This window comes from Pseudophryne corroboree, chromosome 3 (genome assembly GCF_028390025.1).
Source record: "Pseudophryne corroboree isolate aPseCor3 chromosome 3, aPseCor3.hap2, whole genome shotgun sequence".
NCBI lineage: Eukaryota > Metazoa > Chordata > Amphibia > Anura > Myobatrachidae > Pseudophryne > Pseudophryne corroboree.
In genome coordinates this window covers 489,672,174-489,684,889 of record NC_086446.1, presented here as the reverse complement: position 1 = coordinate 489,684,889, position 12,716 = coordinate 489,672,174, and positions in this window count along the sequence as shown.

Below are 12,716 nucleotides of genomic sequence, written 5' to 3'. Positions count from 1 at the left end.
AAGGAAGGCTACAACTGTGTACAATAAGGCCCTATGAGGAGCGTTCCCACCCCCCTCAACAGACCCCACCTCCTCATCAGACCGCACCGCCATTAGGGCTACTTCCATAAATTTCCCAGGCTAGTTTTCCATCCCAATCCACCCCTGGTCATGCTAAACAATGGATGCAAATGTACTTCCTGTATAACAAGAGGATAGTTGTGCAACTTCTACTACCCACACAGAGCATACATCTATACCTTTGCTCATAGAAGCCAATTATGTTTTAGGTGTCATTTTCTAGTGTAGTTTACATTAGTGGTTCTCAACCGCGGTCCTCAAGTACCCCCAACAGTTCATGTTTTCCAGGTCTCCTCACAGAATTGCAAGTGAAATAATTTGCTCCACCTGTGGTTCTTTAAAATGTGTCAGTGAGTAATGAATACACCTGTTCAACTGCTAGGTGACCTGGAAAACATGAACTGTTGGGGGTGCTTGAGGACCAAGGTTGAGAACCACTGGTATACCTAATGAATAAAAGCATAGAAAATAACATTTAATGATGCAATTAAAAAGAAATGTTGAAAAAGATTACAGCATATCTTAATAATAGAACCTCAGATTTGTGACCTGTGGTACCATTTACAAAATCCCTCACATAGCTCCCGCTCACTTGTGGACTTTCAGCCCTTCTGTTCTGACCGCCTTTGTGTGCTTGTGGGAACTCTCTTAAATTTATAATAGTACCGTATATAATCTCCCTTTTTTTTCCTTTTACAAACTTGCCCCTCCTACTATAGGGTATATGCAATTGCGGTCGAATTGACGCGAAAGTCGAAAAACGGGACATTTTCGACAAAAAAAACATGTCGAATTGGATTCGTCAATGCAATACAGTACTTTTCGCCAAAATATCTTCCTTTTCAGATTCGATTTTTTGCAAATCGACATTTTCAAAATTCGACATGTCTGCAATGGTCAAAATGCGGCTTTTCGACAAAAGTATATTCAATTGAAGAATGACGATTCGACAACAGTGCTTTTCGACAGCAAATTCGTCATTTTCAGTCCGCCTCAGTTTGCTGGCGGGATCTAATAAAAAATAAAAATAAAAATTATTATTTTTTGCTATTTGGATTGCTAATAGCATATCTATTTATATTTGAAGGGATTATCTACTTGGTTTGTCTTTTTTTGACTCACAAGTATTATTTAATTGATTTTTTAAAAGAATATTTTTTTCTTCACTCTGCTGAGGGAAATGTACCCATGATTCCATGAAGAGACACGACATTTCCCCTGATGTTCCATGGGCGACCTACTTGTGATGTGGACCCGAACCTCTGCCATGTAGCAGACAACCCCCCTCAGGTGAGATGTATTGCCCAAAACTCCCTCTTGTCCAAAGTCACCCCAGCATGTCCAAAGTGCAGCCCTCCGGCATTTGCAAAACTGCACATCCAATCATGCCCTGACAGCAATGCTTATGCTAGGTCAGGGAATGTTTGGATGTGTAGTTACGCAAGTGCCGGAGGGTTGCATTTGGGCCCACTGTAACCTGCTTGTGTCGTGTTGCTTGTACCTTGTCTTTTCCTAGAAGGGTGACACTATTACCAATACCTGGAACCTCATACTATTCTCTTCCACAGGTTTTGCGGAGTATCCTTCCCAAGTGGATTGAATCCTCATGGATGAAAAGGGACACGACAGTTCCCCTGCTGTACCATGGGCGACCTAACACAATACCACTGCATCTCATATTTAACATTGTATTTACTAATAATTTAAATAAAAACCACAGAAAACTTCTCATTTTAAAAATGTATTGAAGAAATATATAAAATTGTATTTTATTTTTGAAATAAAAAATGAAATGTAATAAAACAAAAAAGTAGTTTGTTCTTCTTTACATTCTTTTCTTGTGTAGATATCTGTGGGGGGGGGGGGGGAACATATAAGTAAAGACACTAATGATGTCATGTTCATTCCTTTCCCAAGAACATTTGTGGAACCACACAGCCCAGCATGACCCATTGTTGGGCTGTGTGGTTCCACAAAGGCAGGCGGTTCAAAGTGGAATAGTGGTGTCAGTGGTCAGCACTTTGACACGCCTGCACTTGTGGAACCACACAGCCCAGCATGACCTATTGCTGGGCTGTGTGGTTCCACAAAGGCAGGCGGTCCAAAGTGGAATAGTGGTGTCAGTGGTCAGCACTTTGACACGCCTGCACTTGTGGAACCACACAGCTCAGCATGACCCATTGCTGGGCTGTGTGGTTCCACAAAGGCAGGCGGCCCAAAGTGGAATAGTGGTGTCAGTGGTCAGCACTTTGACACGCCTGCACTTGTGGAACCACACAGCCCAGCATGACCCATTGCTGGGCTGTGTTGTTCCACAAGGGCAGGCGGTCCAAAGTTTCTTGAATATATACATTGAAACATGGATTTACTCACCTTGGTACGCACAACACGAACTATGCCGTCCACTTCAATTTTCCACCCAATCCTATGAATAAGCCAAAAACAAACACTAGTGAATAGTATTTTCTACACAACAGTGAAAGCCTATTGTACACCAATCCAAAAAGGATTTTTTTGGTAAAAAAAAAAAGTGGTATCAGAATAGCTCTTTGGCCCATCATACATGTAGCCACAAGGAGCTTTCATCCGTTACCACACGCGCCCGCATACATGCCCGCGCATGTATGCCTAGACATAAAGCTCCTTGGTAGTACCCGGTCACGGGTGGGGGAGCCCAACACATATAAAACAATAGTAAGAAAAAAAAAAACTAATGGGAGGGGGAGAAAGGGATACATGAAAAACATAACAGTAAATAAAACAATACGACCGGGCTTATGGTGGTTGTCCGTCCGGATCCTCGTCTTCCTCCTGATGGGGCTTCGATGCCCTGGGCGGCTGGGGAGTGTATTGACTTGGCCTCGGTGCCCGTGCAGGTGTAGATGTTGCGGCCGGTGTTGGTGGTGGAGGCATCTGGTGGGTGGGGTACATCCCTGTATATCCTTGGTACAGCTGTGACCGTCTATACCAGGATTGTGGTGGAGGAAGGGAAGGAGGCGTCCATGTGGCTTGTGATGGCGGAAGTGGTGGATCACCAGCGTGTTGATGAGCTGGCTCTGGGAGCTTATCGTACATCATCTGCAGTGTGGTTGCGATGATCTGTTGGCTGGATGCCGAATGTCGATGGCTCTCCGACATGTTGTCAACACTGTGTGCCAGGCATGATGTGTTGTCCACCAGCTTGGTCATGGATGTGGCCAGAACGTGAAGGATGTCCATAGTCTCCCTGTGATCTTCTCGTCTGGTCTTTTGAATTTCGGCCGTGCTGTCGGCATGAGCCTTCTGCATTTCAACCAGACCGTTTGCCATCTTCTCCATTGTCCTCTCAATGGAGTCTAGTCTGGTTCCAACGACATTCGTGTAAGTATCCTGGCGGGAAGTAATCTCGGATGCCAGAGTGTGTACCCTCTGAACATTTGAGGGATCCTGCCCTTCCTGTACGTCTGCCACCAATTGCATTTGTGCAGCTTAAAAGAAAATTAGAAATTATTATACACATTCATACATTTGTTTGAAGGCTCACAATTCGATATGTACTTACACAGGGATGTAGAAACAGCAGGCTGCTGCACTTCCACCTCGTCATCCTCTGACGAATCCTGTAGGAGATCCGGCCTGTAGAAGGGACCAATCCCCGACGCAAGTCCTCTGCTGATCCGTGGCACCTCTGTTTGCAATAGAAAAAAAATTAAAGTTAATAAACTATACAAAACTGGTGCACCCCCCCCCCCACCCCCAAAAAAAGTAAATACAAACCTTCTCCATCCTGAGGTGCCGCTGCTCCAGGAGCTTCGCTTGTCCTCAATTCTGGAGACTGTTCAAGGGTCCGGCTGGATACTTCTGCACGGCTGTCTTCAAACCCAAGAAAAGTCTCATCCGTTAACCCTGTAGACTCAAACAGTTCGGGTGATGGGTCCACAAGGGTAGTGTCTTGTTGAGGCTCTTCGGTCACAGTCCCAGAGCTCCTGGAGAGATGACGATCTGGTGATGGCCTGCGCGCAGGAGATGTAGTTTGGCGCCCATCTGGTGGTGTGGTCGCCGACGGTGTCTGGCGCACAGGTGACGTTCTGCGCGCTGATGTCTGGCGCCCAGATGATGGTCTGCGCGCTGACGACGTCTGGCGCGCAGGTGACTTTCTGCGCGATGACGATGTGTGGCACGCAGGTGATGATCTGCGCGCTCCTGATGCTTGCTGCGCAGGTGATGGTCCACGCGCTGCTGTCGATGCCTGCTGCGCAGGTGATGGTCCGCACGCTGGCGATGTCCTGTGCGCAGGTAATGTCCTCTGGGCAGGCGTGTCTGTGGGAAAAAAAACACATTAGCAAATACAAAAAAAAAAAAAAAGATTTAGTACAGCTCATCTGAATGTATTCTTACCATCAGGCCTCCTTTTGGACTGCTTGTCTCCCACCGTCTTCCGTCTTCTGGGCGGTTCTTCCTCCTCGGGAAAGCCAGCAGGACGGCTAGAGTCCACACCTCTGCGAACTCCTTCGACCATGGCAGGGTTCATGCGCCTTCTAATAACGTTCTTCCAGGGTAGCCACTTCAGATTGAGAGCCGGACCACCTCCCGTAGCTGTCTCATGTCGGCGCTGAATCCCCATCTTCTTCTTGGTCTGTCTGCGGCAATCACTGTACCGCTTCATGCAGTTTCTGGTGCTCCGGCGGTTTCCAGATACTGCAGTGACTTGTCTCGCGATGGCATCCCAGATGTTTCGCTTGGTCTTAGCTGCTGTGGTCTGTGCCCTTGGTCCATACAGAACGTCGTAGGACCTGTCGACGCCATCCACTAGGGCACAGTTTTCCGCCTCAGTGTATCTGGGTCCACGCGGCTTCTTCGGTCCTGCATCTTCACCAGAGGCTTCCTCCTCCGACTGCTCCTCTGGCTGGCTTCTTGCCTTTAGGGATTAAAAAAACAAAAACATGCATTTACTAAGATCGGTATGTACCTGTGAGTGTCAGTATCCCTGGCAGTGCGCAAAGATACCTGTAGGTGTTCATGGCAGTGCGCAAACTAGAGTGTGTCAAGTTGGATGCTATTGTGTCTGCAGGTGTTGTCAGTATTTACCTTTCTAGGCTTTTTCTTTTTCTTTGACTTCTCCATTTGGTCCCTTGACGACCGCGGCTGGTCACTGCATGCCTGGTCGGTCGTATCCTTCTCCTGGGTCGGCTCCCACTCCTCGTTGCTATGCAGGGACAGTTCTTCTGAGGGGTGGGGGGAAGGGGGGGATCGGGCCCGCTTGTCCCTGGACATCTCTGTTGTAAAAAGAAAAAATATATATTTTTACAAATTTAACACACATTACAAAATTACATGCAACCACACGTCATGCTGCTGGGACCCTATTTCTCAAGCAGGACCTAACACACATAAAAAAAAAAAAAAAAAAAAAAAAAAGAATAGAAAAAAAAAAACCAGCCAAATAAGCCAAAACCCCCGTACAAGCATCCCTGCACATACTGGAGGTCAACAATGGCTGACACACAAAATGGCTGACACACACAAAATGGCTGACACACACAGTCACCCCAAACAAGCCAAAAAGCATCCCTGCACATGCTGGAGGTACACCAGTGCTAAAATAGGAGCAAAAAAACATGTTTGGCAAACAAACGACATGACATGTCGACCACATGTCCGACACAAACTTGCTCCAAGTCACCCCAAACAAGCCAAAAAAACATCCCTTCACATGCTGGAGGTACACCAGTGCTAAAATAGGAGCAAAAAAACATGTTTGGCAAACTATCGACATGACATGTCGACCCGCATGTCCGACACAAACTTGCTCCAAGTCACCCCAAACAAGCCAAAAAGCATCCCTGCATATGCTGGAGGTACACCAGTGCTAAAATAGGAGCAAAAAAATATGTTTGGCAAACAAACGACATGACATGTCGACCGCATGTCCGACACAAACTTGCTCCAAGTCACCCCAAACAAGCCAAACAGCATTCCTGCACATGCTGGAGGTACACCAGTGCTAAAATAGGAGCAAAAAAACATGTTTGGCAAACAAACGACATGACATGTCGACCGCATGTCCGACACAAACTTGCTCCAAGTCACCCCAAACAAGCCAAAAAGCATCCCTGCACATGGTGGAGGTACCCCAGTGCTAAAATAGGAGCAAAAAAACATGTTTGGCAAACAAACGACATGACATGTCGACCGCATGTCCGACACAAACTTGCTCCAAGTCACCCCAAACAAGCCTAAAAGCATCCCTGCACATGCTGGAGGTACACCAGTGCTAAAATAGGAGCAAACAAACCTGTTTTAGCAAACAAACGACATCACATGTCGACCACATTGATACCGACACGCACTAAAATCACCCCAAACAAGACAAAAAACATCCCTGCACATGCTGGAGGTACACCAATGCAAAAGCATGACCCAAAAAGTCATTTTAAGAAAAGAAAAAAACAACGTGAAAAACTACCCCAAAACACAAAACTCCCCCAAAAAATGCAGCAATACAAGCAGGAGCTATACACATACCTGCACACATATATACATACCCCAAATACCCCAAAGACATACCTCAAACACCCCATGTACACCTCATGGCAACCCCCACTACACAAACACATACATGCAACACCAGACCCACATGTGGGCCCTCATTCCGAGTTGATCGGTCGCAAGGCGATTTTAGCAGAGTTACACACGCTAAGCCGCCGCCTACTGGGAGTGAATCTTAGCTTCTTAAAATTGCGACCGATGTATTCGCAATATTGCGATTACTAACTACTTAGCAGTTTCAGAGTAGCTCCAGACTTACTCTGCCTGTGCGATCATTTCAGTGCTTGTCGTTCCTGGTTGACGTCACAAACACACCCAGCGTTCGCCCAGGCACTCCCACCGTTTTCCCGGCCACTCCTGCGTTTTTTCCGGAAACGGTAGCGTTTTCAGCCACACGCCCCTGAAACGCCGTGTTTCCGCCCAGTAACACCCATTTCCTGTCAATCACATTACGATCGCCGGAGCGAAGAAAAAGCCGTGAGTAAAAATACTTTCATCATAGTAAAGTTACTTGGCGCAGTCGCAGTGCGAACATTGCGCATGCGTACTAAGCGGATTTTCACTGCGATGCGATGAAAAATACCGAGCGAACAACTCGGAATGAGGGCCGTGGTACTTACCTAAAAATGTAGAAATAACTCCAAAAACGACTCTCCTCTGGGGTAACAGGTATCCTCCTGTCTGTCCTGGATTAAAGCCTGCTGGGTGTCCAAACAATACCACAGCAAACAATACCAATTTGCTAGCTCTGCAGCACCTCCACTCCACTCTGCAGGTTCACAAAATGGCTGCTGAGCACGCAGCAAACAAGCCCTAATAAAGGGCTGCAAACGGCGGGAAGTCGAATTCAGGACGCCCACTACTCGACGATTGGTCCGTTATTCGACAAGGGGAGTGTCGAATCCGTTTTGTATTGCATATGGTGAATTCATGGTCCCGGCGGGAGGGCTGCGGCTGTCGAGTACAGTCGAATTTTAAAACTGACGAAAAAAAGGCGCAATTCGTTCGGAATTGCATATACCCCGTTACTATATTTCAGGGGTCCATGTAAAGTCCCGTCCTCTCTATAACGCTATACCAGCGCACTCCCCCTCCCCTCTCTTCATTTCTTCTCTTAATATCTCTTCCCCTACTTTCTTTTTACAGTAGCTATTTTTAACCAGTTATTTGTAATGTACAGTATTATTATACTGCTATGATCAACTACCGCATACCTCCAACGGTCATGATTTTCGCGGGACAGTCCCGTTTTTTTGGGACTGTCTCGCTATCTCACCAGTGGGCAGTTAGGAGGTCCCTACCACTAGCAGCTCTGCGGTGAATAGACGCTATGCGAGTTCTATTCATGGGAGACAGGAGGGGGAACTGAGGGCATGGCCAGCAGCTCATATAGCGATGGGGATTCCCCCACAGTGATGCAAAGTGTAGGCGTGGCTCGCGATTGCGGCATTGCTGCAAAGCCACGTCCCCTTTTGTGTAGGCCATTCCCCCTTTTCAGTAGCGCTTGCATTCGGTTCCAGTTTTTTCAATGTTAGGAGTATGCTCCCGTTGTTGTTTTTGGCACTACCACTAATATATACTCCAGATGTACATCTGATTCTATAATGTTTCTTCACTCTCATCTCATGTTTATGTCATTGTCTTTTGTACTTTAAAATTTTAAATCATAAATAAGCCATAAAAAAAAAATGTTGGCATAGAACTGAAAATAAAATGAAAAATATTACTTAGAAATTAAGATATCAATCTACAGTGCATCCGGAAAGTATTCACAGCGCTTCACTTTTTCCACATTTTGTTATGTTACAGCCTTATTCCACAATGGAATAAAGTCATCTTTTTCCTCAAAATTCTACACACAACACCCCATAATGACAATGTGAAAAAAGTTTTTTTGAGATTTTTGCAAATTTATTAAAAATAAAAAACTAAGAAATCACATGTACATAAGTATTCACAGCCTTTGCCATGAAGCTCAAAATTTAGCTCAGGTGCATCCTGTTTCCACTGATCATTCTTGAGATGTTCCTACAGCTTAAGGAGTCCACCTGTGGAAAATTCAGTTGATTGGACATGTGTCAGAAATCCGCATTCTCCATTGCATCACTTCCAGTGAACAGGCGTCTCCTGGCTTCAGACCTCTTTTTTCAGAGTATTCCCTGTGAATTGGACCTGTGGAACTACAGGTCCCAGCAGTTCCAGTCTTCAGTCTCCTGCAGCCCACAGCTCACTGTGCTCCACCTAACCAGTTCTATCTTTTGGTAACCACTGGTTTCAGCCAGCAGCCTGGAGTACACAGTGCTTTTAGTTAAACAGCGTTAACTCCCGGTGCACTACTGATCCCAGCCAGCAACCAGCAGTGCATTGCATTAACTGTCTACAGAATTATTCTCCCGGTTAATCACCAGCTCCAGTTAACTCTCAGCTTATCTGGGCACCCAATCCTGGAGGGTGTGTTCTCACAGAGATCATCCAATCATCACAGAGCAAGGGGTATAAACTCCAGTTCCTGGCTCATTCTCATCGCCTTGGACAATGAGTCACATTTGGTGTGTCAAGTCTCCAGTGGTTCCCCGTGTTCCAGTCTCCAGTGGTTCAAGGCCCATGGACCCGGATGGTGGTCAGAGTGTGGGGTCAGGGTCACTCCAGAGTTTTGTGTCACGACTCAATGGCTACGAGGCTGCACAACAGCAAGTGATCCTGTGTCTACAGGGAATTTCTACCTGCTTGGATACCTTGCAGCAATCCCTTCCAAGTTCTGTTGTTCCTCCGGTTCCTGTTCAAGTCATTCCTGCTCCAGTCATTCCAATTTCCCCTGCACAATCCGTTCCTGTGGATGGACCTTGCTCAAGTCAGTCCTATGTCACTCCCTTCACAACTAATTCTCCTGAGAGAGCGACTTCCTCTTTTGAGAGTTTCAGGACTCCTCTGTTGTCTGCTGTGAAATCTGAACTTCAAAGTCTCCTGACAAAAATCATTCCAATAATGCCAGAAGTCCTGTGTGGTGCTTTAAACACAGTGAAGAGTCCTGCTCAATGTATTGAGACTACTGCGACCTCCGTGTCAAGCTTCCTTAAAACTAAAGTCTCTCCTCCTGTGCAAAGAGAGGGAAGATTCCAGAGCTACCCGCGCTCCAAACTCACGGAAGCTGAACGCCGGCATCGCAAGTAGCTTAACCTCTGCTTTTACTGTGGGAGTTCTAGTCATCTTATTAAGGACTGTTCCTTCTGCAACTCAAAAGTTGGTGACAGATCCCAACATCAGAGACTGGTTCCCCGTGTTCCAGTCTCCAGTGGTTCCTCTCATCATTTCATTCCATACATCATTCTGCATTTCTCCTGCTTGCTCCAGACTCCAGCCACAGTTCATCAGCAGTAAGAGACTCTCCTCAGGTGTTATTCATTGCCTAATCTATGCACCTTGTTACCAGTATTCCATTCTGTGTATTGCATCCAGCACTTAACAAACATGCTGAGTAAGGGCTGTAACACACACTCCGGTTTTTCCCGGATGGCAAAAAGCCGGACAAACTTTGTCCGGCTTTTTGCCATCCGGGAGAAACCGGCAGAGTCGCTCACACAGGACGGCTTTGAGCCGTGTGTGATGCTGTGCGCATGCGCAGCATCAGACACGGCTTCAGAAAAAAACGTTGTGTGTGAAAGCTCCCCTTCACACACATGGTTTACTGGCTCCAAAGACGGCCCGGCGGCCGCCCGGCCGCCGGACCTTCCAGTGGTGAGACCCGGCTGCAACCCGGCAGCCGGGCCGGGGCCGTGCAGTGTGAAGGGACCCTAGCCCTCACACTGTTAACTACAATGCCAGCACGGGAAAAAGCCGTCCGGCTTTTTCCCGGCCGGCAAAAGCCGGGTAGTGTGTTTCAGCACTTAGGACTGTCTCCTGCCTGGGCCTTGCTTGGCTAAAAGAACTTTTATGTTACAGAGACTGTGTGCTTCTTACAAATACCGAAGTTCTGTTTGCATTAATCACCGTTACCAGTGACCTTATATGTTTCAAACCCGTTTGCATTCAGTAATCAGGTTATCTTCATTCCTCATTTGTGTTATCAGAGACTTTATTTTGCTTTAAACCATTTGCATCCAGTTACCAAATTATTCTACGTTTGTTACCAGAGACTTTGTTTTGCTTGAAACCATTTGCATTCAGTCATCAAGTTATCTTCTATATTTGTGTTGCCAGAGACTTTTGATTATTACCTTGGATTCAGTTACTGCTTATTATTTCATCTGTTACTGCCGGTTCTAAGTTATCATCCACTGCTATATCATTTCTCTGTGACCTTTATGTTTAATAAACATCAGCGCATGTGCGCAGGACTCTTTATGAAACCTCCACGTCTCATACGTCATTCCAACACTGACCCACTAGTGCCCCCTCCGGGGACAGACAAAATCAGAAACCTGACAACATGATTTAGAAGGCACACACCTGTCTATACAAGGTCCTACACTTGACAGTGCATGTCTGAGCACAAACCAAGCATGAAGTCAAAGGAATTGTCAGTAGACCTCTGAGACAGGATTGTCTAGAGGCACAAATCTGGGGAAAGGTACAGAAAATATCTGCTGCTTTGAAGGTCCCAATGAGCACAGAGGTAATTCATAAGTAGAAGAAGTTCGGATCCAATAGGACTCTTCCTAGAGCTGGTCGGCCGTCTAAACTGAGTTATCGGGGGAGAAGGGAGCTAGTTAGGGAGTTGACCAAGAACCCAATGGTCACTCTGTCAGAACTACAGCATTCCTCTGGGCAGAGGAGAGAACCTTCCAGAAGGACAACCATCTCTGCAGCAATCCACCAATCAGGTCTGTATGGTAGAGTGGTCAGACGAAAGCCATGCCTTAGTAAAAAGCACATTGGTTTGTAACCCACCTGGAGTTTGCCAAAATGCACCTGAAAGACTCTCAGACCATGAGAAACAAAATTCTCTGGTCTGATGAAACATGGTCATCATGTTTGGATGAAACCAGGCACCACTCATCACCAGGCCAATACCATCCCTACAGTGAAGCATGGTGCTGGCTGTGGATGTTTTTCAGTGGCAGGAACTGGGAGACTAGTCAGGATAGAGAGAAAGATGAATGCAGCAATATACAGAGTCATCCTGGATGAAAACCTGCTCCAGATCACTCTTGACCTCAGACTGGGGAGACGGTTCATCTTTCAGCAGGACAACGACCCTAAGCACACAGCCAAGATATCAAAGGAGTGGCATCATGCCAGTTGTGGTGACAGCACTCATGGGCAAGAATTTCATGAAATTAGCTGTGTTACGTGGCTTCTCTCTTCATGCTGCAGTCATGGCACACCCAGCACTCCTGCCCAGGCCCTACTTAATGCAGATCACTATGTGATAAGTGCAGCCTCAGGGCTTGTCACCCCAAATATTTCAATTAGCTCCTGGAACTTTAGACAAGAGCTAATTCTCTCAAAACACTTGAATCACCCCCCTACAGTATGTTGTTTGGATGTCTGAAAAATGTTCACAGTATGATATGGCAGTCTAGTAGATGCACGCAGTATTGCAGGGGTATTCGCCGGCCACTGAAGTGTGCAGCTCAATCTATTAAACAAAAAATGAAGGATGTCTCATCCTTCTTTTGCATTGTGCCACTGCCAGTCTAGCAGTAACCGTGGGTCTAACCAGCCACGGCCGCCACTATCAGTCACCTCGGCGCCAGCACTTCACTGGTCACTGCTAGCGCTTGATCTAATCTCGCTGCAACTTGGGGCATGTGGTGGTAAACTAGAGTGACATGAGAGAGATGGAGTGACATCATACAATCAGACTTTCTGGTCTCTAATTATAGATGTAGCCATGCTCATCGTTGCCACAATGCATATGTATGCACATACACATCGCGGCAAGCTGCAGTGTACGCCATGCTGCAACTAGTCCCAGTCGGCAATTGCACCATTGAAGTCTATGGTGTGCATGCCATAGACGCGGGCACTCTAGTCACGCCATCTATGTCGTAATGATGACCGTGGATACAGTGGTGGAACTAGCGAGCGGTGGGCCCAGGTGCGACAAAATGCTTTGGGCCTGCCCCCCCCCCCCTCATCCCATCCAAGTCCACCCCCTCACCTCTGGAGAGGATCTGGTGAGGGGG